The sequence below is a fragment of the Canis aureus genome, chromosome X (assembly GCF_053574225.1).
Source record: "Canis aureus isolate CA01 chromosome X, VMU_Caureus_v.1.0, whole genome shotgun sequence".
NCBI classification, from domain to species: Eukaryota; Metazoa; Chordata; class Mammalia; order Carnivora; family Canidae; genus Canis; species Canis aureus.
Genome location: NC_135649.1, coordinates 35,668,812 through 35,696,775, shown reverse-complemented (window position 1 = coordinate 35,696,775; position 27,964 = coordinate 35,668,812). Strand labels below are relative to the sequence as shown.

The following is a 27,964-nucleotide window of genomic DNA, read 5'->3' as shown; positions in this document are numbered from 1 at the left end:
TCACATTGTGTGTGAATAAATAGTCTTACTTCTTTCCTTACAGTCCGAATGCCTTTTCTTTCTTGCCTGATTACACTTGCTAGAACATCTAGTACATTGAAGGGAAGTAGAAAGAGCAGACCTCCTCATCTTGTTCCTGATCTTGAGCAAAGCATTCATTTTTTTACCACTGCACACGATGTTATCTACAGAGTTCGTACATGGCTTTTGTAAAATTGAGAGTTTCTTTTTACTCTTAGCATTCTAGTATTTTATAAGAAATGAACCTCTTTGTTGTTGAGTTGTAACAGGTTTTTTTTTTTTCTAATTTCTGATTACTGGACCCTTATCAGAAATGTGATTTGCAAATACATCTTCCCATTCTGTGGCCTGTCTTTTCAAACTCTTGATAGTTCCTTTGTTTTGTTTTTTTTGTTTTGTTTTTTAATTTTTATTTATGATAGTCACACACACAGAGAGAGAGAGAGAGAGGCAGAGACACAGGCAGAGGGAGAAGCAGGCTCCATGCACAGCCCGACGTGGGATTCGATCCTGGGTCTCCAGGATCACGCCCCGGGCCAAAGGCAGGTGCTGCGCCACCCAGGGATTCCCTTTGTTTTTTTTATAAAGATTTTATTTATTTTAGAGAGGAGAGAGAGAATGCATTGCAAGTGTGGGGGAAAGGCAGAGACAGAGGGAGAAGCAGACTCTCCCCTTATCATGGAGCCCATGCAGGGCTTGATCCCAGGACCCTGAGATCATGACCTGAGCTGAACCAAGAGTCAGACGCTTAACTGACTGAGCCACACAGGTGCCCCTGATAGTGTCCTCTGACGCATCAAAGATTTTAGTCTTGATGAAATCCAATTTATATGCTTTTCCATTTTGTTTCTTGTGCTTTTGGTGTCATATTTCAGAAACTACTGCCAAATCCAGGATCATAAAGATTTAATTTGTTTTCTTCTCAAAGTTTTATAGTTTTATTTTTTACATTTAGGTCTTTGATCCATTTTGAAGTAATTGTTTAATGTGAGATGAGGATCCAATTTTATTCTTTTACATGTGAATATCTAATTGCTCCAACACCATTTGTTCAAGACTCCTCTTTCTCCATTGAGTAGCATTCTTGGCATCCTTGTGGAAAATCAATTGACCATAAATGTGAGGGTTTACTTCTGGACCCTCTATTCTACAATTAATTTTAGCATGTTGGCCTCATGTCCTGTAAGTTTGCTGAATTCACTTATTAACTTTAACTTTTTTGGTAGATTCTTTAGGATTTCCTACATATATAGTGATGTAATCTGGAAATACTGATAACTTTACTTTTACCTTTCCAATTTGGATGCATTTTATTTCTTTTTGTCACCCAATTGTTCTGACTAGAACTTCTGGTTTGTTAAAATATGTGTTTTTTTATGTTTGTTTTATTAAGTTAAACCAAGCTAATGAATTTTTCATGCAAAGCTCTGTCAAGATTTTTTTAACTGAAAAGAATATTCTATAATCAACATATTAATATGTAATGTGTGTGTTTAATATATTTAAAACCTTGTTAAGCTGTCTCAGGATTTCATAAAAAGATTTTCTTATGTTAGAATTAAGTAACTACTGGGACGCCTGGGTGGTTCAGCGGTTGAGCGTCTGCCTTGGGCTCAGGCCGTGATTCCAGGTCCAGGGATCAAGTCCTGCATCGGGATCCCTGCAAGGAGCCTGCTTCTCCCTCTGCCTGTGTCTCTGACTCTCTCTTTATGTCTCTCATGAATAAACAAAAATCTTAAAAAAAAAATAATTAAGCAACTACTGAAAGTCTATAATTTTTCTTACAGTTTTTGTTTAGTATTTGATGCCCTTCTCAAAACTGTTATAAATCTAGAGAGGAGCCTACCTTATTCATATTCACTCAAACAACTTGTCTACTTAGAATCTGTCTTCAGTGATAGCCCAAGGTGCAGGGAACCAATCTCCTTTTTTTTTTTAAGTAAGCTCTATGCCCAAAGTGGGGCTTGAATTTACAACCCTGAGATCCAATCCCTCCAATCTCCTTTTGAGATAAGAAGCAATTAAGTAATCCTGGAAGCTGACATCGAGTATTCAACTGTGAAGAAGATATATCTTTATGTGTAAAATTAATAAGAGCTAAATGCAGAATTTTTCATACTTTTTTTTTTTAACTCTCTGATGGAAGTGGGAATTGAATGTTCACTGAAATGATCAGACAAGAGTTACTATTTGGAGAAGTGAGAGTCTTTAGTTAAAGGAAAATCCCATGGTGAGCTCTACATTTTGGGCCACTGCAGGTTCCTTTTGGGTGTTTTCCAAATTCTCACTTAAAATAGTTCTACTGGGATCCCTGGGTGGCACAGCGGTTTAGCGCCTGCCTTTGGCCCAGAGCGCAATCCTGGAGACCTGGGATCGAATCTCACGTCGGGCTCCCGGTGCATGGAGTCTGCTTCTCCCTCTGCCTATGTCTCTGCCTCTCTCTCTCTCTCTCTCTCTCTCTCTCTCTGTGTGTGTGACTATCATAAGTAAATAATAATAATAAAATAAAATAAAATAGTTCTACTTCAGGGCACCTGGATGGCTCAGTTGGAGGAGTACGCAGCTTTTGATCTCAGGGTTGTGAGTCTGAACCTCACGTGGGGTTTAGAGATTACTTAAAAATAAAATCTATTAAAAAATTTTAGGGATGTCTGGGTGGCTCAGTGTGGTTGAGCATCTGCCTTCAGCTCAGGGTATGACCCCGGGGTCCTGGGATCAAAGTCCACCTCGGGCTCCCTGCATGGGGCCTGCTTCTCCCTCTGCCTATGTCTCTGCCTCTCTCTGTGTGTCTTTCATGGATAAATAAACATAATCTTTAAAAAAAATTTTTTAAATTAGTTCTACCTTTCTGACTCAGTTCCTAGGCTTCCCCCCCCTTCCCCACCTCAGCCTCATCTCCATCTGGCTGAGCCTTCAGACCAAGAGCAACAGAAAGTTGAGACTCATACTGGAGGCTCTACTCTAAATGATGGAACCCAGATCAACAGGTGAAGAGCAATTGGGACGACACAAAAAAGGGGACAAAAAGAGGCTTTTTGTCCACTTTTTTTTTTCAGAGTGGTGGAAGGCTTTAAAATTATTTATTTTTAAAGATTTTATTTATTTATTCATGAGAGACATACAGAGAGGGAGAGGCAGAGACACAAGCAGAGGGAGAAGCAGGCTCCATGTAGGGAGCCCGACGTGGGACTCAATCCTGGGTCTCCAGGATCACACGCTGGGCTAAAGGCGGCGCTAAACCGCTGAGCCACCTGGGCTGCCCTAAAATAATTTATTTACGAAATGAATAGTCTTCTTCAGAGAAGACCTTTCCATTCATTCAAAGAAATCTTGTATGTTGAGGAGACATGCAGAAATAGGGAAAGATGAAAACTGCATTTAAAAGCAAACCAGGGGGTGCCTGGGCAGCTGAGTTGGTTGCCCTGTCAGACTCTGGCTCAGGTCATGATCTCAGGGACTTCAGATTGAGTCCTAACTCAGGCTCCCCCCTCAGCAGGGAGGAGCTTGCTTGAAGATTCTCTCCCTCTGCCCCTCCCCACTCTCACTTACACACTCTCTTAAAAAAAAAAAATACAGCCAACTTGCCTCCTAAAATTTCACCAGCTCACTGGAATATTATATAATCAAGCAGCAATGTCCCCTAAGGTTAGGATTGTAGGATATTACATGGGTCATAATTATACTAAAAAACTATTTGTTGTTTATCTCAAATTCAAATTTAACTGGGCATCCTATAGTTTTGTGGGGGTTTGTTTTTGCTAACTCTGGCAAACCTATTGAGGTGCTACTCCCTCACATCTGTGGCATTTAAAATTTAGAGTCAGGTTTTATAATTTAATATTCTTTAAAGAATAAATACTTTTGGGGCACCTGGATGGCTCAGTTGGTTAGGTGGGGAGCCTACTTCTCTCTCTGCCCCTCCCTTTGATCATGCATATGCTCTCTCTCCCTCTGTGTTTGTAGCAAATAAATAAAAAAGTCTTTTAAAAAAATAGACTTTTTACACAGTTAGGTGTAGGAAAAATAACTTGTTTCCTTTACTGTAAACAGAATTTGAAATCTAACTCTTCTATTGCTTTTCTAAAGGTTAAGACAGTAATGACTTCACCTACAAAACTAAGAGTCTAAGTTCTATGCAGTATGAATATCAGTGTCACAGTAAATCCTAGGTTTAAAAATTTTCTGGCTTTCCGTGGATTCCTGGCCTTCTCAATCAAGGCCTTATATCTATTGATACCAGACTTTGTTTCAGTGAACTTGGGAGACAGGGGAAAATTCAAGGAACACTCCCTTGCTATTTGTCCTGGCTCAGTGAGCACAATGTGGGTTCTATGTCTGCTTCATGCTTGCTGAGCAACAGAGAGTTAAAATCTTTTTCAACATTGCCACTCAAATTGCTGTTTACCATCTAAAGTACAGGGTACAGAGTGAGGAGAAAGGCCACAAGGGTCATTATGCTGTGGTGGCAAAAGACCTATCATTATTTTCATTCTATTCAATGCCAACAAACCATTTATTAAAGGACAAAATTGGAAATTCTCCACTTTGCTCTTTTTGAGGACTTTTTATTTTATTTCCACAACCTGAGGAAAAGAAAGAAGGCTTTACAGATGAAGCACTGCAATTGTCAGGGTCTTCTGATGCCCACAGGCTGTCCTCATCCAATGACACTATGCTCATTGTTGGGACAATCGAATTTCATTTTTTCCTTACATTGACTTGAAATATTTCAAAATCTTGTTACTAAAGCTCAGCTGGCTTCTTGAGCCTGAAATATTTGGTCAATCAGTGGGGGAAACGAATCACATGAGGTATTCAGCCTGGAGGAAACCCTCCCTTCTCTGAAGATACATTCTCTTTCATTAGTACCATGCACACAACACTCATCCCTTTATGCCACGTAGCAGGGGCTGCTTGTAGCTTCCCTTCCTGTCTCGACTCTGTCAGATCCCAGCGGGCTTTCATTTAATCAATTCAATTTCACTCATCTTAATCCTCTCATCAGAACTTTACATTGCATATCATAGGTTCTTGATGAATATCTGTTAAACAAATGAATGTGGGAACTGTTTTTAGGTTGTACTAACTCTCACACCTTCGTACCAGAAGTGTGGGGCTTAGAAAGGAGTTTCTTCCCTTTTCACCAGCTCAAAATAAAAGATGTTTACAGCTCTATTATTGACAGCTGCTTGGAGGCAGAGAGAAAGAGAAGAGAGGTTTTGGGATTTTTCCCTGCTGACCAAGTCTAAAAACTGAGTAGCGCTCAGCAGTAACTCCTTGGCCCCCTATGGGTCAATAGAGAGGTTTAGCTAAAGTGAGTATTGACCATAGCGCAGTGTATTCTAGAGTCTTAGAACAGGTCTTTTGTCATGGGCTCAAAATCAAGTGGTGAAAGCTCTAGCCTGGTTAGGATATCTTTCCTCATTAGTTAGATTTGAGGTCAGCGTGTTCTTTCACATCTGTAGGAAGACTTGAATGTAGCCAGAAGAGGATGACAAAACCTGGAGGGCTACAAAAAGTTACTCTGGAATAAGGAGGGCAGGAGACCTTAAAAAACCGGAGATACAAAAGCAGAATAAATGATGCAAAATAAGCAAGCTTGAGGAAGGGCCAGGAAAAAAACGTGGGAGGCTAGTTGAAAGAGATTCCTGAGTAGAAGAATGGGAGAACATATTCAGTACTTAGGAGGCTGAGGACAGAATTTTCCATCTAGAGAGAAATGGCCCTAGATTCCCGAACAAAAAGAACCTCACTTCCTTAGAAGTCAAGGTCGGGGTGGGGGGACGCCTGGGTGGCTCAGTGGTTGAGCGTCTGCCATCGGCTCAGGGTATGATCCCTGGGTCCCCGGATCAAGGCCTGCATCTGGCTCCCACAGGGAGCCTGCTTCTCCCTCTGCCTCTCTCTCTCTCTCTCTCTCTCTCTCTCTCTCTCTATATATATATATATATATATATATATATATATATATATCTGTGTCTCTCATGAATAAATAAATAAAATCTTAAAAAAAAAAGTCAAGATGGGAAGGAGGAAAAAACACGAAAGAGAATGAGAAAAGCTGGGTGATGCAAGGAAAGCTGAAAACAAGAAAGAATTGTGGACCCCACAGGATGAGGACTAAAGCAAGGAGTTGAGGCACGATATGAGAAAATCAGATAAGAATTACTGAAATTGAAAAAAACAGTGATTGAAATTTGATTAACCAACTAAAAAAGGACACTGTGCACTTACTGTGTACCAGTCAATACATCAGGTTCTTTCCCTATTTATATCTGAGTCCTCAAATAACTATTCAAGTAGAAATTTTTATCTTCTGTTTCTAGATGTAAAAGATGGTGGCTCATAGACATCTTATTCAAGGTCAAACAGTAAGAAATTGAGAGGGAATTCCAACTCAGAAATAATTCAGGTGGTTCCCAACAGACTGAATCCCATGCTTTTTCCACTAGACTTAATGAATGGAGTTTGCATTAGGCTGGTTCAAATAACTATGTATATCGTTATTTACTGTGATGTAGTCTATTTATTACCCACTGAGATTTAATAACTCTGGAATTTATTAACTTTGCAAGAAAGGCAACTGAAATCCTATAGGGAAAAGAAGTCAAAAAGGAAATGAGATGGGACGCCTGGCTCAGCAGTTAAGCATCTGCCTTTGGCTCAGGGCCTGATCCCGGGGTCCTGGGATCGAGTCCCACATCGGGCTCCCTGCATGGGGCCTGCTTCTCCCTCTGCCTGTCTCTGTCTCTCTCTGTGTGTGTCTCTCATGAATACATAAATAAAATCTTTAAAAACAATAACAACAACAACAAAAAAGGAAGTGAGACTGTTCAGAAGACATACTTCTCATTTCCTGAGGTTGTAACAACAAAAAAAAGGAGATACTTCTTGGAATCCTTCCACTTTCTCTCAACCCCCATAGCTTCTAATCCTAATTCTATGAACCAGTTTAATGGTCACCTCCTCTGGGTGTACTTTCACCTCATACCCTGACAGGATCCTGGCTCTAAATGGGGAAGAGAGAGTGGAGAAGGAACTTGGTGGCTATTAGTCACATCACTCAGGAAGACGGAGACCCTTGAAAGAGCCTGACAGCTCTGGTCCTTCCAATGTGGGTCTGCCTATAACCTGTGCTCCTGCCAGAGCCTTCACTTGATGTCCTGCCCTCTCCCTCCTCTCCCCAACCCCCACCCCCACTTCAAGTCCTTTCAGGGACAGGATTTCTTGACCCTGAACTCTATACCTGTCAACACTGAGTCTCTGGTACCTGGTACCACATCATCCAGATGCTGACCACCACCAGCACTTCCTCTGATTCTATTATTAACGACAAAACCTATGAACTTTACAAATGTTAAATTCATATTTCCCCTGGCCTTTACCATCTTGTATACTTGGGTACAAGTGTTTTTTCTCATTTTAAAGATAAGAAGCCTGAAGAGTTATGACTTGCCTGAGGACACAGAATATTAAGTGATTTTTTTTTTTTCTGCTGAATGGGACCAGGCTTTCACCTATGCCCTGTTGCATTCCAACTGTCCCTTCTGCCTACTGGGTTCATATACGGGCTTGAGATCTGTGACTTTAAGGTCTCACATGCTTGCATTTTATTCTTTGCCTCCACAGATCCACTTCTATTTTTTTTAAGATTTTACTTATTTATTCATGAGAGACAGAGAGAGAGAGAGAGAGAGGCAGAGACACAGGCAGAGGGAGAAGAAGGCTTCCCCCAGGGAGACCAATGCGGGACTCGGTCCCAGGACCCCAGGATCACGACCTGAGCTGAAGGTAGACTCTCAACCACTGAGCCACTCAGGCGCTGCCCCCCCCATCCACTTCTTAAAGGAATGCTCCTTCCTAGCCCAGAGATTCTCAAAGTTTAGAGTTCACAAGAATCACCTGGGATGCTTGTTAAAATGCAGATTCTGAGACCTCAGACACTACCACTCCCCAATGGATCAGATTTAGGATGTTTGGAGGGAGGACAGAATCTCCATTTTGAAAAGGAATATAAGTGATTGTGATGCAGGGAGTCCAAAGATCACCCTTTGAGAAATGCTGTTGTAGGTATTCTGAAATAAGAGAATCCTCAAAGTGAAAATTGCTGGGGGATTCTTCAGTTTAAGTGTTGTGTTGCCTTGAGTTACAGAGTTCTTACACAATGTGAAGTGAATAATGTGGAACATTCAATCAACACAATTGTTCACTGCCATAAAATGTCAACATTTCAGATCTTTTTTTTTCCAAAAGACTTCTTAAGAATCCCTCTCTCCACACAGGGTCATGTTTAAAAGGAATTACAGCTGCTCCTACTTTTGTAACTAACACTTCCAAGTCTATGTAGAAAATATTTAAAAAGAACAAAGAGCAGCAAGAGCTATATTTGCAGTCGTGTAGAACAAATCCATTGCCTTCAAAATTATAAATCTGACTAATTAAAGCTAACCAAAAAAATCTACTGCATAAGAGTGGAATTTTTAAGCATATAAGCAGTGGAAGAAACCGCAAATGGAAAAATCAATAGATTTGGACTACACGAAAATGGAAAAAAATTGAAGCTCAAAAGCCATTACTAAATAAGAAAACCTAAAAGACCAGCCACAGGCTAGGAAAAATAGTTGCAATAGACACTAAAAAGAAATGATAGATTTGAAATATTAAAAAGCTCACAAAAATCAAAATGGAAAATCCTAAAGAACAGGAACAGAGATAAACACAAACGATACAAGTTCAAGAACCTAGTGAATATATTTTTTAAATGTTCAATATTTTAGGGACGCCTGGGTGGTTCAGTGGTTGAGCGTCTGCCTTGGGCTCAGGGCCTGATCCCGGAGTCCCAGGATGGAATCCCACATCGGGCTCCCCGCATGGAGCCTGCTTCTCCCTCTGCCTCTCTCTCTGCCTCTCCCTGTGTCTCTCATGAATAAATAAATAAAATCTTTTAAAAAAATGTTCAATATTTTAAAATACCAGTGATAAGGATGCCTGGCTGGGTCAGTCGGTAGAACATGGGACGTGCAGGGTCGTGAGTTGGAGCCTTGTGTTGAGCATAGAGCATACTTAAAATAACATACCAGTGATAAATACCATTTTTGTCCATTAAATTAAGAACTTTTAAATGATCATTTGGGTGTCATCCTTGCGTAGGGGTCATGCTAATCCTCTCTGTATCGTTCCAATTTTAGTTTACGTGCTGCTGAAGCGAGCACTTAAATGATCATTTGGGAGAGAATTCAGTGAAATGGACAGGCACATTCAAATACTGCTGGTGGGCAGGTAAATTAATAGAAACTTTCTTTAAATAATTTAAAAATTATTATCATGAGTGTATTTTTTTAAGTAAACTCTACCCCAGATGAGGGGCTCAATATTATGACTCCAAGATCAAGAGCTGTATGCTCTGCCCACTGAGCCAAACAGGTGCCCCTCTTGAGTGTTTTTTGAAAAAAAAAAATCAGACACTTAGACCTAGTAAATCCCTTTGTAGGATTCTAGTCTAATGAAACAGATATTCAGACAAAGATTAAGCACAGAATTATTTTTAAGATGGAACAATTGGAATCATACCAAACGTCCAACAATAAAAGGATGTTCTTTTTAATAAACAACACATGGTATAGTCATGTGACAAAATGTTACATAGCAATTTAAAATGCTTTCAAATACTTAACGGTACTTGAAAATGTTTCAGATATAAGGACACTTTGAAAACCCAAGATATAGCATTTTTATATATAATATAATGCCAATAAAAATATTTCATAAGCACATTAGAAAGCTGTAAGTAAAAAACATAAAAAAATAAAAATAAAATAATAAAAAAAGAAAGCTGTAAATAAATACAACAAAATGCTAATAGCTGTTATCTCTAGGTGTTGAGATTTTTATTTCCCTCTTAGTACTTTTCTGTACTGTCAATTCTCTGTAATGATCACATTACTATTACAATCAGAAACTGCAACAAATGGTATTTCCAAAGTTCCTCTGAAAGCATAACATAAAGAAGGAAAAGTTGTCAACTTAATTAATTTATAGTTTGCAAGTGACAGAGAACACTCACCACTTGTTTCTGTGGCAGGCGCTGGAATCCACTTATGGAATGCCAGTGACCTTATATTCTCAAGACAACTGCTTATCTGTCTCCCTAATTGAAAGACGCGCGGATATGGAGTAGAGACGACAGTCTCTGGGAACAGATGTCCGAAGGGAGATAAAACAAGTATTGGGATAAAGTAAAAGGCAAATTTTACTAACAATCCTTAGTCTAACTACATTCTCATTTGGACTCAGACTAAAACCTTTCTCTTTGTACAATCTGATACATCATAACACCATTAATATTTATGAGGGTTTTTTTTTTAACAGAAAAGGCTCTCCTTCAAGAATTGAAAATTGTAATCATAAGAGAAATGTCTTACTCCTTTCTTGATGACACATGCTAGGATACCTGACCCAATCAAACACCAGCTTTGCAGGAGACAATACTGAGGAATCTTAGGCATCCATCTTAATTTTGTATTGGTCACTGGTCAATTTTGTATGGATCAGATTGACAGACTGCTAAAACAGATAATTCTGGGACACTATTTGCTAGCTAAATACCCATCTAGAACACAAACTTCTTCATATTAAAATCAGTGTGTAAAATGATCCCTTCTTGGTTGCTGGGCGAACAAAAACAAAGTGGGGGTCACCTTAGGTAATCTGAAAGGAAGGTAGGACCAAGATTTTTCTCCTCGCTCCATAGGAGATTATTACTCGAGCATTCCCGAGCTCAGAGCAGGCAATTAGACTTGATGAGGTTAATTCTCTATATTTAAAAGGACAAGTTCAAAACCGAGAGATTTCACAGGTCGGTGCACTATCTCTAACTCACCACACCTCTCTGCCCAGGGCTAGACAGGCCAACTAACACACTGGATAGTCACCATATGCAATGTAATTTGAAAGATATTTTAAGGATTATGCATCCAAATTTCTGCTTCCTCCCAAACAGGCTGTCCTGAAGCCAGATATACCATCATTTGCTGGGACATTTACATTAGAGCTGGATTGAGGCACCGATTGGGAAGAGAGAGCAAGGAGTTAGCTAACGAAACTTAGCAGAGATGAGTTTACCTAATTCAGACCTATCTTTTGGTACTTAGCAAAAGAAAGCAGAAACTGAGAACAAACATGAAGAGACAGATATTTTAAGGATCCTGCAAGGTGGGAGGAGAGTTATTCAAATCAAGAATCCGTGAAAGAGCCCTAAAGGCAGATTTTCCCTGCATTAATGCAACAGACGTTTATTGAGTCAGGCCCCATTTCAGTGTTACAAATAAAAGGAAAGAGTCCTTCCCTTAGATTTCATGGTCTAGGGGGGTAAATATGTGAATTAAAAAGTATAGTCAAGGGGTGCCTGGCTGGCTTGGTTGGTAGAGCATGCAACTCTTGATCTTGAGTTCAAGCCCCGCCATTGGGTGTAGAGATTCCTTAAAATAAAAAAAGTCCAATCCTATGTTCTAACAAAGCTCTGTTAGACAACTCAGTCTCTTCATCTTTCAACAAACATTTAGTCAGTCGCTCTATCATATACCTGAAACTCTGTTAGAAAACAGAGACACAAAGCCCAATAAGGTGGAATCATGGCCCTAAGGGAATGGACACCTAGTTGAGGAAATGGACAGATTACAATGGCAACACAAGCTCTGAGAAGTAGGTGTAAGATGCTATGGAAATGCCAAGATAGAACCATTCAGTCTGCCTGGAGGGGCGGGAGAAATCATCTCCAAAGACACATCATTTGATGGGGGACTTGAAGAATGGTTAGGGATTTGCTAGTTTACAAAGGAACATGACAGCAGAACTCACGGGGGGACAGAAGAGAAATGGTAAGAGGTACTATCTACCGATACTATTGTAAACATTATAGTTGATCCTTCATTCAGTAACAGTGATCTGAGCGCATGCTATATACCAAACACTGTGCAGAAGTACTAATTCTCTGAATTTTCATAAGAGGATACAAAGGCATACAGAGACTAAGTGATTTTTCCAAAGCCACACAGATAAGAAGAGGCAGATTCAAACCAAGTTCTGACTCTCTCCTAAACACACATGTTTTCCATTCCACCCCCAAAACTGGATTGTATAGGTATACAGGCATATTTGGGAAATGATGAAATTTCTGGTTTGGCTAGAATAAAAGAGAATGTGGGGAGGGGTGGGAAGTGGCAGCAGAAAATTTGTGGAATGTTTCACTAATTTGCATGTTAAGGTTTACATATCTGATCATTTGCATTTGATTTTAGAAAAAGGGAAATCGTTCTTTTTTTTATGCCTTTCCAAGAAGGTCCTGGAACAGGTACAATAATAGCTTTTTAAAGTTTTTAGAAACTTATGACCCCATAATGTGGAGATGGAAAAAAAAAACAAGAAGGAATTAAAATTGATTCTTAATGCAACCATTTTTTACTTGCAATTACTTTAAAATAACATGAATATCTATCACTCAGCTTTCCAGACAATATGCCAGAACCCAAGCAATGATAAGGGAATAGCTATCTAAAGCACATACGGAGAAAAGTACCAAATAAAAATGGCAACCTTGACATTGTGTCATCACTGTATTGTGTTTATGTAGTTGCATGTTTACATATCCCAAAAACATTGTCAAGATCTGCATATACCTTGAAAACTTGTTTCTCACAAAATGAAATCTCATTACACAATCTAAAATTATGTTAAGTGGTGCTACCAAAGAAAATGGCAATAAAAATTGAGTTGCTGATAAAATACTATATGTTCATTAGTTGATTTTATTTTTTTAAAAGATTTTATTTATTCATGAGAGACACAGAGAGAGAGGCAGAGAGACACAGGCAGAGGGAGAAGCAGGCTCCATGCAGGGAGCCCAATGTGGGACTCCATCCCAGGACTCCAGGATCACGCCCTGAGCCGAAGGAGGCACCAAACCACTGAGCCATCCAGGGATACCCTTTTAGTTGATTTTAAATAAATTTTTTTTAAAAGATTGAGTTGCTGAGTAGTGCAAACCTATAGTCACTTCATGAGACTTCTGTTTTGCCTTCAGAGCAATCATTGAAATGACCGATCTTAGTGGTCATGGTAAAGAATTGTACCCAGCACTGAGGCTTAAGATGTTGGCTTTAAGTTTGTAGACATTAATGTTTAAGCAAATATATCACTTCTGTGGTGCACCAAAGCATTATCATTAATTTAAGGGCTCTTAATAGGAATAACGGAAAACAGAGGAATTAGCTCCCAGCACTGCACTTTCATTTTAGATAAAGTAATTGAAAAAATCCTACTAATGGTTATGCATTTCTTGAATTTATATAATATTTCATGCTTTCATATGTGTCATACACATTGTTATAAATTATGCACCAATTTCCTTTTTAGAAATTGAATTTGTATTTCTACTTATTTATAAAATGCTATGAGACATTTGGGAAAAATTATACTATTACTGATAAGCATTCAATTAACCCAATTTTCTGACCTGCACGTTGAAAGCTGAGCTGTTCCATCCTTCAGAGGATTTTCTTTCCTCCACATACTCAAAAACTGGGTTGATATAAATATTAATGGCAGTATTGATTCATTTTTGAAAATTTTACATTTAATTCAAAATGGAAAATTAGGCATAGGAAAGACCTTAATGTTCTGAATCATTTCTGGTAAAAAGAATGATGTATATTACTTACTATTTTTAAATATTCCAAGACAAATTTTAAAGAAGAATCCCCAACAAGCAATTCTAGTCCTGCACATCCATTCTGTGCATCTGGGGAGCTCCAACACATAGTCATATGTTGCTGGCAGGTTGGAGAGGCTGGTATTCATATTTGGGTTTCATCTTTCCAATTCTTTCTTTTTTTTTTTTTTTTTTTCAATCTGTTACCTATACCTCGCTCCTTGGGATTTTCTGCTCCGCTGAAGTTGTACCCTACAATGAGACAGAATGATGAGTCCGTTTTCATGAGCAGTACATGCTTCCATCAAGGTAAAAAAAATAAATTGGAAAGAATGAAGAATCTCTTTTTCAGGTTTAATGAAGACACAGGGCTTCATTGTCCTTTTACAGAAGAGAGTCTTAGAGAGCCAACAATAAGGTAGGGGAGAGAAGAGAATGAAGGAAGCCAACTAGATGAAGTCCCTCCATTGTGTGGCAGAATGACCTGACCAGTGACCTCTTTGCAGACACGGACTTGCTGCTAATGATATAAATACTTTCCTCCAGCTTCCCAAGGAATAATGTACTTCCTTCCATGCCTCTCAAATCAGGGTAATTAACTAGAGGACACAAATATCAGTCCAAACTATCTCTCTGCTTAGTTACAACTCAGGTTTTCTTTACCTTTACCCAGCCTTCTCGTCAAGCACTCAGATTATTAGGTCCTGGGATCCCTGGGTGGCGCAGCGGTTTGGCGCCTGCCTTTGGCCCAGGGCGCGATCCTGGAGACCTGGGATGGAGTCCCACATCGGGCTCCCGGTGCATGGAGCCTGCTTCTCCCTCTGCCTGTGTCTCTGCCTCTCTCTCTCTGTGACTATCATAAAAAAAAAAAAGATTATTAGGTCCTTAACGCTTGGATTTTGCATTTGTTTTGGTTAACTGAGTGCCTGGCCTTGGTCAGTCCTGGCTCTAGGTTTGCTCTGCAAGGTGCAAGGCTTTGGAGACCCACTTACAGCCTGCATGCTGTTTGACTTCAGCCAGTACCCTCTTGTTGACTTCCTTTCTCCAGGAAACGAATAGCTGGAAAGGACCTCACCCTGCTACATGGCCCAAGTGATGGCACTGTCACTGCAATGCATCTTTATTTAGCATATTTGCAAATCCACACTTGAAGTTGAGTTACATAGAAAGAAAAGTATAATCCTCAAAAAGCCACCCTAGCTCTTTCGTCTGGGTTGCCGACATGCCATCCAAACTAAGGAAGGCCCAGAACCATTGGGGCCACGGGAGCCATGGCACTGCCTCACAGGCAAGCACCAGAAGCCCCCAGAGGGCCAAGGTAATGTTGGTGGCATGCATCACCACGGGATCAACATTGACAAACATCACCCAGGCTACTGTGGAAAAGTCGGTATGAGGCATGACCACTTAAAGAGGAACCAGAGCTTCTGCCCAACTGTCAACCTTGATAAACTGTGGACCTCGGTCAGTGAGCAGACACAGGTAAATGTTGCCAAAAACAGGACTGGAGCTGCTCTTCCCATTGATGTGGTGCGACGGGCTACTACAAAGTTTTGGAAAGAGAAGCTCCCAGAACAGCCTGTCATGGTGAAAGCCACGTTCTTCCTTCAGTAGACACATTGAGAAGATTAAGCATGTGGGAGGTGGGGGTGCCTGTGTCCTGGTAGCTTGAAGCCAAGGAGAGGGAGGTTCATTAAATGCCAACAAGTGCTTTTCTCTTCTAAAAAGAAAAGTGCCGCCCTAAGGGAACTTTATAAAAGAACTTTGAAAGAACCAAAACTTAGGGCCAGTCATTTTGCTTCTGTGGACCTCAGTTTTCCTAATCTGTAAAGTGAGGGAGATGGTCTATAATATTTCTTCTGGGCAGCCCAGGTGGCTCAACGGTTTAGTGCTGACTTCAGCCTAGGGCCTGATCCTGAAGACCTGGGATCGAGTCCCACGTCAGATTGCCTGCATGGAGCCTGCTTCTCCCTCTGCCTGTGTCTGTGCCTCTTTCTCTGTGTGTGTCTCTCATGAATAAATAAATAAAATCTTAAAAAATAAAAATAAATAAAATATAATGTTTCTTCTAATACAAAAATTCTATATTAATGATCAAATTATTTTGGTACTTAAATGTGATACTTCAAGAGGCCCTATGTTAAATAAAATGTCAGCTCTATGCTATGGGAGATTTTTTTTTTTTAAGATTTATTTATTTTAGAGAAAGAGAGAGAGCACATGCACACAAGAAGGTGAGAGGTAGAGAGGGGAGAGAAACCCAAGCAGATTCCACACTGAGAGTGAAGCCAGGCGATCTCATGACCCTGAAATCACGACCTGAGCTGAAACCAAGAGTCGGATGCTTAATGAGCTCTGCCACCAAGGTGCTCTTATGCGATGGGTGTTTTTTTTTTATCAACACTTATCTTAGAATATGCTTCAGCTGCTTAAAACTACCCCCCATAAACACAATGATTTGTGTGACCTGTAGTTCAGAGTTCATAAGGTAAGACAACTTGGGCTGTTAATAGTGTATTTGGGGGATCCCTGGGTGGCGCAGCGGTTTGGGGCCTGCCTTTGGCCCAGGGCTCGATCCAATCCCACGTCAGGATCGAATCCCACGTCAGGCTCCCGGTGCATGGAGCCTGCTTCTCCCTCTACCTGTGTCTCTGCCTCTCTCTCTGTGTGTGTGTGTGACTATCATAAATTAATAAAAATTAAAAAAAAATAGTGTATTTGGGGGAAAATTTGATAAATTATGCCTCTGTCTTTATCCTGCCTAGCAGATAAACTGAAAATCTGCTGTTGTTTTGTGTTTGTAACAAACTAGTTTGATAAACTTTTCACTAAAATTACCCTAGATTTTAAAACCCTGTAGAATATAGACTCAAAACACCCTTTGCTTCCAGTCTTCATAATATTAAAACATCTTTTTAAAAATTTTTTTTATTTATTTGAGAGAGAGAGAGAAAGCATGAGCAGGGGCAGGGGCAGAGAGAGAAGCAGACTCTGCTGAGCTGGGAGTCCGATACAGGGCCCGATCCCATGACCCTGGGATCATGATCTGAGCCAAAGGCAGAAGCTTAACCCACGGAGCCACCCAGGTGCCCCATAAAAATATTTATTATTAGTCCTAGACATCACCTACAAATATTACAAAAGACGAAGATAGGATTATATTCTTCCTGCTGCCATCGGCATACATTGCTATTACATGGATCCACTGACCTACTCTTTAAACTTGACAGTGCCATTTGGTGGAAAGAAAACACCTTGTATAGAATTATGAAAATAAATGCATGCTATTATACACACCTAACATTAGATTAGGCATTACTGTAATAAACATGCCTGCTTACCTGTGAGATTTACTCCTACTGGGCTAGCCACTTTTCCATAGAAATGAGAAGAAGGGTGAAATACTCAGTAGTGCTCCTGTGCTTTATTTCTTGGGATAAAGCAGGGAACATTGCCTGTAACACTGTGGTTCTGATCACAGGCTGCAAAGATAGAACACTCTCCTGCCTACTCTCACACCTGCACCCCACTCCTGCATTACAAGCCAGGTGACCTGCGTAAAAGTTTACTTATTCTGTAAGCCTTAGCTTTCTCATCTTAAAATGGGGATATATGCCCATTTGTGGAAGTTATTAGCATTAAATGAGGCAATATACGTAAAGTTCCTAGTACAAATCCCGCCACGTTGAAGAACTTAATAAGGGGTAACTGTAGATATTGTCATTTTTCCCCTTGGTGAAATTTTGTCATTGTGTTTACATTCGAATTTGAAAAGTGGAAAAGAAATGACAGTAGGATATAACCATCTGTCTATTGCTTAGTATTAAGATTGTGAAGACCTAAGATTGTGCTGAGGGAAGGGTGCTAATTTCCGTTTTAACTTGTTTCGTATCTCCAGCTGTGAACCAACTGGGTTTTTTTTTTTTTTTTACAGATTTTATTTATGTATGTATTTATTTGAGAGAGAGAGAGCACAAGTGGAAGAGAAGAGGGAAAAGAACAAGCGGACTCTGCACTGAGCACAGAGCCCAAAACAGGGCTCAATCCCACAAACCTGAGATCATGACTGAAGCAGAAACCAAGAGTCAGACGCTCAACCTATGAGCCATCCAGGTGCTCCATCAACTAACTCTTACTTAAATACCCCTTTAAGAACACAAATACACCCAGATGCCAAATCCCTATTGAAGCAAACACAGGAAACTAGCCAGGGGTCCATTGGCAAACTACAGCAGCAAACCTAATCTATTGCTGCTTATTCTTAAAAATAAAGTTTTACTGGCACACCACCATGCCTGTTTATTTAGTGTCTGTGGTTCCTCTTGTACTACAACAGCAGAGTTGAGTATTTGCAACAAAGACTGTATGATCTGTATGCCAAAAATATTTACTATCTGGCCCTTTTAAGATAATGTTTGCTGACACCTGAGCCAGAATAGTCCTTAAGAGTCTGATCTCATTTCACATAATGTTCTTTCCAAAGGACTCCCAAATATTTAAACCTTTTTAAAAAGCTTAGTTTAGTTAGATGCCTACTTCATTCCATCTACTAAATGAGATGTTGTTTATACGACCCTATGGCATTGATAAAGAAACACACAGGTGAAAGCATTCTTGGTCCTGAATTATCCAAGAAATGTTTGTTGATTCAAAATGAAACTTCTGTGACACTTTCTAAGGAACCCTTTGGTTATTTAGACCAGATCTTCTAACTGCAATTAGTTATTAAAACCTTGTCACGGTTTAAATCTTTAAAGCAATATAGTCATGTACTTTAAACTTTTCTAAAAGTATCAGAAAAGGTATATATCATCTTTTGCTATCTGGGTTCTGTTTCTGGCTTGTTTAAAATGTTTTTTGCAACATGTAACTCTCTTTTGTGGTATATTGACAAAGTACTTTGTCCTTTTTCTATGAAAGTGGCAAACAAGGGCTCACGCTTGACCAGGACATAGAATCCTTTATGGTCCAAAACCCTTTTGATTTCTGAGGGTAGTTTGTCTCTTCCAATACAGATCCTTATAACAACTTTTTTCTGCCATCGCATGTCATATCCTCATTAGTATGAGTTTCCTGTGTTTAAACAGCCTGTGTCAATCTCTCTTTTAATACAGCTTTACTGAGATATAATTCACAGTCATTATTCAAGTCACCTGCTTAAATAATACCGATCAGTGGTTTTTAGTATATTTAGAGTTGTGCAACCATTATTGCAATCTATTTTAGAACATTTTCATGACCCCAAGAAGGACCCCTGTTAGCAGGAACCTCCCCCATTTTCCTCCATGGATGTCTCTACGGATGTTCCTTTCTTGTGCATTTCATATAAATGGAATCACATAAATGTCCGGATTCTTTCATTTAGCATGTTTTCAAAGTTCGTTCATCTTGCAATACTGTCAATTACTTTTCAAAGCCACATTTTGCATATTTAGTAGACACCCAAATATTTATAGCATTTTAAAATCTGATTATATTCTCTACACACACACACACACAACCAGACACACAAACACATGCACACATGCACTCACACACTCCTAAATTCACCAAAATCTAGCCTAACATTTGAGCATCAAACAACCAAACATAATAGGCTAGACATGACTGTTTCTTTTAGGAACCTGATTAGTGGTGTGGAAAATTATGGATAATCCTTATGAATTTTGAAATATGCTCTACAATTTATTCTGAAAGCTCTCTAGTATATCTCTAAAAGACCCTTCTCATAGGAAACTTTCAGTGTTTGGAATTATATTCTGATGCAGATTGAATATTCCATCCAAAAGAATGCTCTTATAACCCAGACACACAAAATAGTGAAGCCAAGATATGCATGGGAGCTAGAGCACTCACCTACCTGCCCTGTAATTTACAGGCGTGTTTTTCCTCCCAAACCAAAATGTGACATGTGCTAATTAGTTATGTAAACTTCATGGGAGGGACTAACATAGCAGTATCTAAAGCAACTGTCAAAATTGCTGTAACCAAAAGCAAGACCTCCTGTAATTTGCAATTTAATCACTGTAAAACAAGGTTCAGAAGTCTGTTCTATCTCTAGAACAGGAAGTATAACAGATATTTTATCTTCGAAGTGGATTAAATAGATGTCAAGCCACTTTCTGATTGATGTTATCACTGGACCTTTATAATGGGCAAATTCAAAGCTTTTGTTTTGCAGATAGGGAAGTGGAAGCCTGTAAAGGAAGTCCAATCCCAGAAACTCACCCAAATTTCTTTTGCTTTCCTCCTTGAAATGGAATGCCTTTCATTTCCACTTAGCCTTATCACGTTTTATGCATCTTTTAAAGCCTAACTCAAGTACCATTGCACAAAAGATGCCTTCTCTGACTGCTTCAGCCTAATCATTCCCATTCCAGAGCATCCAGAGTTACTATAGCATCCCTTGTATATTCTATCTTGTTGTCTCAGTATTTCACCTACATTGGTTTTGCTATTGAATTATTCAACTATTAATTCCATGTGTGTTGAGACCATACTTTTTCTACGTTGCATATAATTGATTTTTAAAAGATGATTTATTTGAGGGAGGAGGGGCAGAGGGAGAGGAAGAGAGAAACTCAAGCAGACTGACCAGAGTCCAACATCCCACAACCCTGAGATCACAACCTGAGCCAAAAATCAAGAGTCAGATGCTTAACCCCAGCGTGCCGTATTATTTAATTCAATGCCCAAAACATAATAGGCGCTTAAAAGAATATTGTCCATTAATGATTTGACAGGAAACCTGAGGGTAACAGTTTAATTCTGAGCATTTCCTGTGATGGAATAGTGACCTTCATTGGATCTACATAATAGAAGTTTACTGTTGATCAAATATATCCTAATCCTAGTAAAGACATTTCATTGGACTTTTTTTGGCCTTTTTTCTTTTTAACAAATGAAAATATGTGGGGCACCTGGGTGGCTCAGCCGTTGAGCTTCTGCCTTCAGCTCAGGCCCTGATCCTGGAGACCCGGGATCAAGTCCCATATCGGGCTCCCTGCATGGAGCCTGCCTCTCTGTGTGTGTTTTTCATGAATAAATAAATTTTTTTAAAAATGAGGTAATCCCTGGGTGGCGCAGCGGTTTGGCGCCTGCCTTTGGCCCAGGGTGCGATCCTGGAGACCCGGGATCGAATCCCACGTCGGGCTCCCGGTGCATGGAGCCTGCTTCTCTCTCTGCCTCTCTTTCTCTCTCTCTCTCTCTCTCTGTGTGACTATCATAAATAAATAAAAATTTATTTTAAAAAAATGAAAATGTGAAAACACTCTTGGACATGTCACAATAATTTCTTTATGAAAATATGCTTATAAGATCATTGGCAAGGGCACCTGGGTGGCTCAGGGGTTGAGCATCTGCCTTTGGCTCAGGTTGTGATCCCAGGGTCCTGGGATCAAGTCCCACATCGGGCTCCCCATGGGGAGCCTGCTTCTCCCTCTGCCTATGTTTCTGCCTCTCCCTCTGTGTCTCTCAGGAATAAATAAATAAAATCTTTAAAAAAAAAAAGATAATCGGCAGGTTTTAGCAGTCATTCAAATTGATAGTAACTGCTAAGACTTGAGAAATATTTTAACACGCCTATCCAAAGAGTTAACATTCATGTGTTATACATGCATACATTTTGAGTTGGCAACTTGAAAACCACCTTCACTTAGTAAACAATGGAAATAACTTTGCAATTATTATATTCTGGGTCAAAAATTTTTAAGAAGTTTCCAGGTCTACCAAGATCACCCTCATGCTTTAATGTTTAAGGATAAGAGAAATCTTTAAAATCACATTTTTTTAAATCACAATTGAAAAGTTGTATGTCACTATTTGCTATGGATATTATCATATAAGCTATATTTTTAACCACATATAACATGTTGAATAAAAAAAAGGAATCAAGGATCAATCCAAGAACATAAAAATATCATAACATGAAATAGAATTATACTAAAACCTAAGATGAAAGCAAAATATATTGGTTCCTGGAAATTAACTGATAAATCATAAAGCAATTAATTAAAATAGATTGGTACACAATTACACATTTAGACAGTGAAGAGACCTTTTAGATTTGGGGCAACACAAAGGTAGCTTAGTTACATCAAAATGCCTATTTTAATAATATCCATCAAAATGCAGTTCTACCTGGATTATACTGTTGAGTTTGTTACATAGGAATCTCAACTAGCAGGTTCCTGGGTGGCTGAGTTGGTTAACTGTCTGCCTTTGGCTCAGGTCATGATCCCAGAGTCCTGGGATAGAGCCCCTGCATCTGGCTCCATGCTCATTGGGGAGTCTGTGTCTCCCTCTGCCTCTGTGTTCTAACAAATAAATAAATCTTAAAAAAAAAAAAAAAAAAAGTAGGGGGAATCTCAACTAGATCCAAATAGGTGGTTCCATGTTTAAGGTATATTTTTTCTGTTGGAGACTCTTGAGGCCATGAGTAGTGCCACCACTTGGGCACCCTGCAGCTTTGAAACTATAGACCACTGCGCTTCCATTAAAGTGACACTTCTCACCAACAAACTCAGAATTCTACATCCTCACTGTTAGTGGTGAACAAAGACTTTTATTAAACTTTCAACATAAGCTTTTCTGATTAAAAAAGAAAGCAAAAATAGCCTATGCATAGGATTCTTAATATTTTGACATCCTCTAAATTCCAAAACTTGAAAAATAAACTGAAGTCGAAAATTAACTGAGACAAATATATCTATCCTCGAAAACTTAGCTTGCCGAGTTCCTTCACACTATTGCTAAGTCTGTCAGTTTAAGTCGGAAAGCAGGTGGAAGCTTTTCCGGGGTGACTTACAGGCAAAAGGTAGAAAACCAAAGTACCATATTTAGCGTGTCTAGAAATTCTGTGCAAAGCATTCCAGAAACCATACCAAAACGCGGGACAACTACTGGAAGCCAGAGATCTCCTTCTGGAGCCTATTGTAAATGTGTGTGGCAGTGCACGGCTGCCCAGTCACCCTAACAGCAATGCGTTGAAATCCATATTTTTGTGGTGACCCCAACCTGACCCAGTATGAAATCTTATAACAGAAATGTAATGTTTCTGAAAGCATGATTGCCCTCTCATTTCTTTTTCACCTTCCTGTGCCTTTCATAAGTCCTTCTGGTTGGTTAATCATTAATAAATATTTAACAAGTCTTTTTTTCCCCAGTGCCAAGTCCTTCTCTGCTTATCTACCTTTTGGGCAGTCTCTGGACTCCCCTACACCTTCCCATTTAAGAAGTCCTGGCACCCACTACAGATTAATTTCTCCAAGGGAATTCATAATAGCAGATCAAATGGGGGTCTCTTTACAAGAGCATTCAATCTTTCAGGCCACTCTTAATTTAGCATTTTTCCTAAAACACATGGAAAATGGGATGGAACTGAACCAATTTTGTTTGTAAAAAAAAAAAAAAATCAAGGACACAGTTCTGGAACCAGATGGTTGCCACTCGAACGGGAAAGGGCTAAAACTTTCCTTTCGACAGCTGTCCCACAAGCCAATCACTTGACCTGACCCTGGAGAGTGCCCTCAGATTCCGGCCCTCCGAGCTGATTTTGGATCTGGAGTGAGCCATAGGATCGGAATGCAGATACGGAGGGAAACCTCCCAGTGTATTAATGGAAGAAGCCAGCTCTGACCTGGAGGCAATCTCATGGGCAAAGAAGAAAAGCTACTCTGGCAAACAGAAGAGGTACTCTGGGAAGTAGTAGCACGTCTGCAAGCTTTCTCTGGTGGAAAGAGATTGATGAGAATTGACATCCATTTCCAGTCGAACGAGTGGAAGGACGTTACTTCCACCATTCCGAACCACCGCGACCTCTCACCCCTTTCCGCATGGACAAACCTACCAGACAGGTGGTCTTGCTCCACGACTAATTTACTTGGCACGAAACCAGACTTGAGAGCCTTGTCCTGGTCCATATTCTGATCCCTGGACCCCGGAAGGGAAAAGGGAAGATCGCTAAGGTCTCACACCTGGGCTCATCCGCGCGGACGAAACTACGAGTAACGTCCCTCCTTGCGCCGGGCTTATCTTCGCCGTTCCAGGGGTGGGGGGAACGGTTCCCTCGGGCTTAAATAGGGGCTTGGTGACTCTCAATCTCCCATTCCCAACATTCCCATTTATCTCTTCCACTTTTTTTTAATTTTAATTTTTACTTTTTTTGCATATGACTGAGCCAGGCACCGTGGGCTTCTAATGCCTTGGTAGCCGGGGAGAGGGAGCTGCGGCGCGAGGGACCACTCTCCGCTCCGGCCGCGGGGTTAGAGTCCCCATCCCGCCAGGGTGCCCATCCCGGGGAGCCTTCTCCCGGCTCCCCACCCAGTTGATGTGACAGGCTCGTGGCCCAATCCCCTTCCAGGTTCCCAGGCCGACTGTTAGCACCACCCGAGCCAATGGCGGCGGCCGAGGGGCGGAGGGGGCAGGCGGGGGGAGGGAGCGCTGCCTTTAGAGCCGCCGCCGCCAAGATTCCAAGAGGCAGAAGTTGTCTGAGCGCGTCGGTCGGAGGCTGCCGTGCCGGGGCCGGGACTCTGCGACTCCTCGTAAGTGCTCTGGGGGCACGCAGGGCCCGGCGGGAGCGGGCGCCCGGGGCGCGGGCAGGCGTGCGTCCAGGGGAGAGCATCTCCCGGAACTTGGGCTGGAACGTGCCCAGCGCGGGGGGACGCGGGGCGGAGAGGGGGCTGCGGACATTTCCGTCCTGGACCTTGGGCGCCGAAGCGGTCCTCGCACCCAGGATGGGTGGGAGTGACAGCGTTCCCACGACCGCCCGCCGCAAACACGTTTTCTGCTCTTAACGATCGGGGTGGTGGTGTTTCGCTAGTTGCTCCCAACTTGTTGCCTACCTGGGGCCGCGGTCCTTGACGCCCACCCTTGCCCTTCTCCCCGCCGTGGCGGCGGCCCCGAAGTGGGAACGGGGCGGCTAACTTCCCTTCGCCGTCCTCCCCCGGCCCCTGCCCCTGCCCCCCCCCGCCCGGGCCTCGGGAAATCCCGGAGCCCGCAGCCTGCGACGCCTCCGGCCCCCGCTCGCCCGCCCCGGGTGACCTCCGGGCTCAAGCCAGTTCCGGGTCCCCGAGCGGCTGCCTTGGCCCAGGGAAGGAGCCGGGTTCCGACTGCCGGCCGCCCGCTCGCTTCCCTGGCCACTGGCGAGAGCGCCGCTACCGCGCCGCGTCTCCTATGAGTAAGCACTTTTTTCTCTTCAGTAGCACAAGCTCCGCGGGCCGTGGGGGCCGAACCCCTCGGTCCTCCTCTCCCCGGACCCCGCGCCTCCCGTGCGCTCCTTGCCCGGCTCCTCCGGTTCTGCAGCCGCGAGCGCGCGCGGCCCGGGCGGCGGCAGCCGGGACCTCCCGCGGCTCCTGGGGAGGCTGAGCGTCGGGCGGAGCCCGAGGGGGGTGATCTCCCCTCCCCCGCCCCCCAGCTGCACTTGCCGCTGTTTACTTTCCTCCGCCGCAGCACTTAAGCGCGCTAATACGAGGCGGGGGGACGCTGAGCACCCCCGCCCTGGCTTCTCGCCAGTCCCAGAGCTGCCGCCGCTGCTACCGCTCTAGCGCGCGGGCGGCTCCAACCGCTCGGCTCCGGGACAGCGGCTGGTCCCAGGCGGGGGGCGGCGGGGGGGAGTGGGGTCACTGCTGTCTGACACTTGCCCGACGCGGTGCTTCTTGCCGCTCCCCGGATCTGCACCCCACCCGCAGGGGCGCAGGCTGAGCCTAGAACTGTTGGCGAGCCTCGCCTTTTAGGATCCGACGGACGGGATGCTGGCGGGGGCGGGGGGATGGGGCCGAGCGCCTGGCTGGCCTCGACGTAGGTTGAAAACGTCAAGTGAAATGACAGACTCCTGAGAGAGAAGCACTTAGCGCCACTTTATTGATGTCACAATGTGTCTTGGGAGCCTCAACTTGATCCTGGAGACGCGATTTACAGTGAATTCCAGCGAAGTGGCCGAAGTCCCACACTTGCTGATTGGCATCACGTGCCCCAAGTCTCTGATGCCCCTAGGGTAATGGTCACATGACTTCTTTTGCCTTGAAAACTGGAATGTAATGGCTGAAGCCCATTTTCCAAAAACTACCACGACAAAAAAGGAGAGGGGGAGTGTGAACTAGCCTCTCCTCCAGGGAATTCTACTTGGATTTGGAGGAGGGGAACAGAAAGGGAATTTGGTGCTCCGATTTTATCCGAAGTAAAAACGGGAGCTGTTTTTAAAATAACTATTTGAAATATGTTTGTGCTGGGATATATATCTCCCCAGTGGCTCTCCTAAATTAAAAAAAATCTTACTAATTATTTGGTAGGGAAGTCGTCCATTAGTTCACACCCACTTCATCCCTAAATGATAGTTTTGAAGCCATATTCCGTAAGATAGTGTCACAAAAAATTAGGATTTACCCATATTCCTGGTTCTGGCCTATATTCTAATTGAACTGTTCTCTTTAATAGGCATCTACGTGAAGGTGGTGGTTCATTTCTTGACTAAAATTAACCACCAGTAATTTGTAGTTTGGAATTAATTGGATCAGAAATCAGCTACAAAAACAGTGGATTCTAAATCTGATAAATCGAGTTGGTTGGGTTTTTGCCTGTCAGTATCTAGATGGAATGATGAGAAGCCCCTGAAACAACTCGGGTGACGACCAGTACTCGCCCATGTGGCCCAAGTTAAGATTGCTGTTGGAAAAACGTGGCAGTTCTGATATTCAGATTATATTGTGCTGAGTATAGAAATGGGCAGGGCGGGGTGGGGGAGAGAAAAATGGGCAGAGGAGTCTCTGAGGTTAGGAGTTTAAAAACTTATTTACAAAAGTGGATCCAGTTGATACATATTCAGCCTTGAAACTAGGGCAGCTATAAATGAAAGTGGGAACATTTAAGAGATTTTTTGGCTTTGTAGGCATTAGCCAAAAAAAACCCTCTGTCTACTGCAGCAACCTCGGAATGACTGGAGCACTCCATTTTTGTGCTGTGCCTGGGTTTCTGAGCCTAAAAACTAGAACTACTTAAAGCAGGGCTAGCCTTGTGGCACAGATTTGCTCAAAGTGGGATTAAGCCACACCTGAGTTGTTGGAGTTAACTACACTGGTAGATAGACCCCCCTAGTGGAAGTGAGGTGATCATATATTTTAGATTGAACTCCTAATACGTATCTTAACCTCAAAGAGAGAATACAATTATCCAACCAGGTTAAAGTGATGGGGACATAAGCTCTTTTTAAAATATTAACACATCAAAATAGTATCATCGCTAGGCTCTCAGTCGACCAAGCATTTCATTTCATTGTCTTCAAATGTACACTCATTTAAAACCACTGACTCTGTTACTGACTTAATGTGGGGGGGGGGGGGTATCATTTAATGAACTCAGGTTTTTCTTAAGATTAGGAGGTTGTGAGTCTAATTCTTAATGTCTACTGTTAGATCTAGCAATTTATCAACCACTCTCTTTCCCCGGGGTGGGGAAGCCAAACAAATTATGCTCTGCCTTGACTTAGTGCAGACAGCGCTGAAGTTGAAGGGTCTCCAGTCTGATGCCATCATTTAGATTCCATAGCTAAAAACGTCTGGGCTTATGGCATTTGGGGTAGAAGGATTAATTATAACTGGTGAGTAATATTTTGGTTGAGATTACATCTCTTCTACAAATGGTTACATGCACATTAGACTTGACTATTTATACTGGCAGACTGTCAGTATCCAGGGCACTATCAGAAACCAACTGAAATTTTGCTCCTAGGCAAACCGCATGACTGTTACTAAAAAGAAGAGGGTAGCTTGGCCATGGTACTCGAGAACTAAAGTGATTCTTTTTGGTGAAACCGACAGGGGTGAAAAGGAAGAAAGTCCGCTTTCCATTGGCTTTAGGCATCATTTCTCCTTGCCTTTCCAAGAAATTTACTGATATGATATTTTTACCACATATGATAAATTCAGGAATCCGCTCTTCTGTTTCATGGAGCTCAGCCTAGGCAAAATGCGAACACTAAACTTTTTGCTGGTCAGTACAGATTCCAAAAGTAGCTGGTATAAAATTAAAAACCATCATCTATCAATATACAATTCAGGTATCTCTTTTTAAAATTGTTTCATATTTGCTCACGTGATCGTTTTTCTTTTGGTTGAAGGTAATCCAGGGAGGGAAAAATTTGATCTGTGAAACTAATAAAACACAGTTTGGATGAAAACAGATCGTGTTTTGAGTCTGTGTAAGTATTCTAGAAAGTGATCTGCCATATATATGTACATTCAGTGTGTT

The 27,964-nt window shown here is 41.7% G+C and overlaps 1 protein-coding gene, 1 long non-coding RNA gene and 1 other non-coding gene across 7 annotated transcripts in view; 1 reads left to right on the top strand and 2 right to left on the bottom strand.

Annotated features, from left to right (window-relative positions):
• LOC144308582 (uncharacterized) overlaps nucleotides 1–24,110 on the bottom strand; it is a 34,568-nt gene extending 10,458 nt beyond the window's left edge. The window contains exon 1 of the long non-coding RNA XR_013375012.1: nucleotides 23,571–24,110. This is a non-coding gene — a long non-coding RNA (uncharacterized LOC144308582). The remainder of the gene's footprint in view (nucleotides 1–23,570) is intronic.
• LOC144309246 (U6 spliceosomal RNA) lies at nucleotides 9,128–9,230 on the bottom strand. Its single transcript, XR_013375306.1, has one exon. It is a non-coding gene; the product is annotated as a U6 spliceosomal RNA (small nuclear RNA).
• Nucleotides 24,110–27,964, top strand: part of PLS3 (plastin 3) — a 90,033-nt gene continuing 86,178 nt past the window's right edge. For 3 of the 5 annotated variants that reach the window (XM_077889305.1, XM_077889300.1, XM_077889303.1), the window contains exon 1: nucleotides 24,110–24,264. The gene's annotated coding sequence lies outside the window, so the exon portion shown is untranslated. Of the gene's footprint in view, nucleotides 24,265–27,833; nucleotides 27,915–27,964 lie in introns of all 5 variants that reach the window. The other 2 variants (XM_077889301.1, XM_077889304.1) reach the window with 2 other exon arrangements.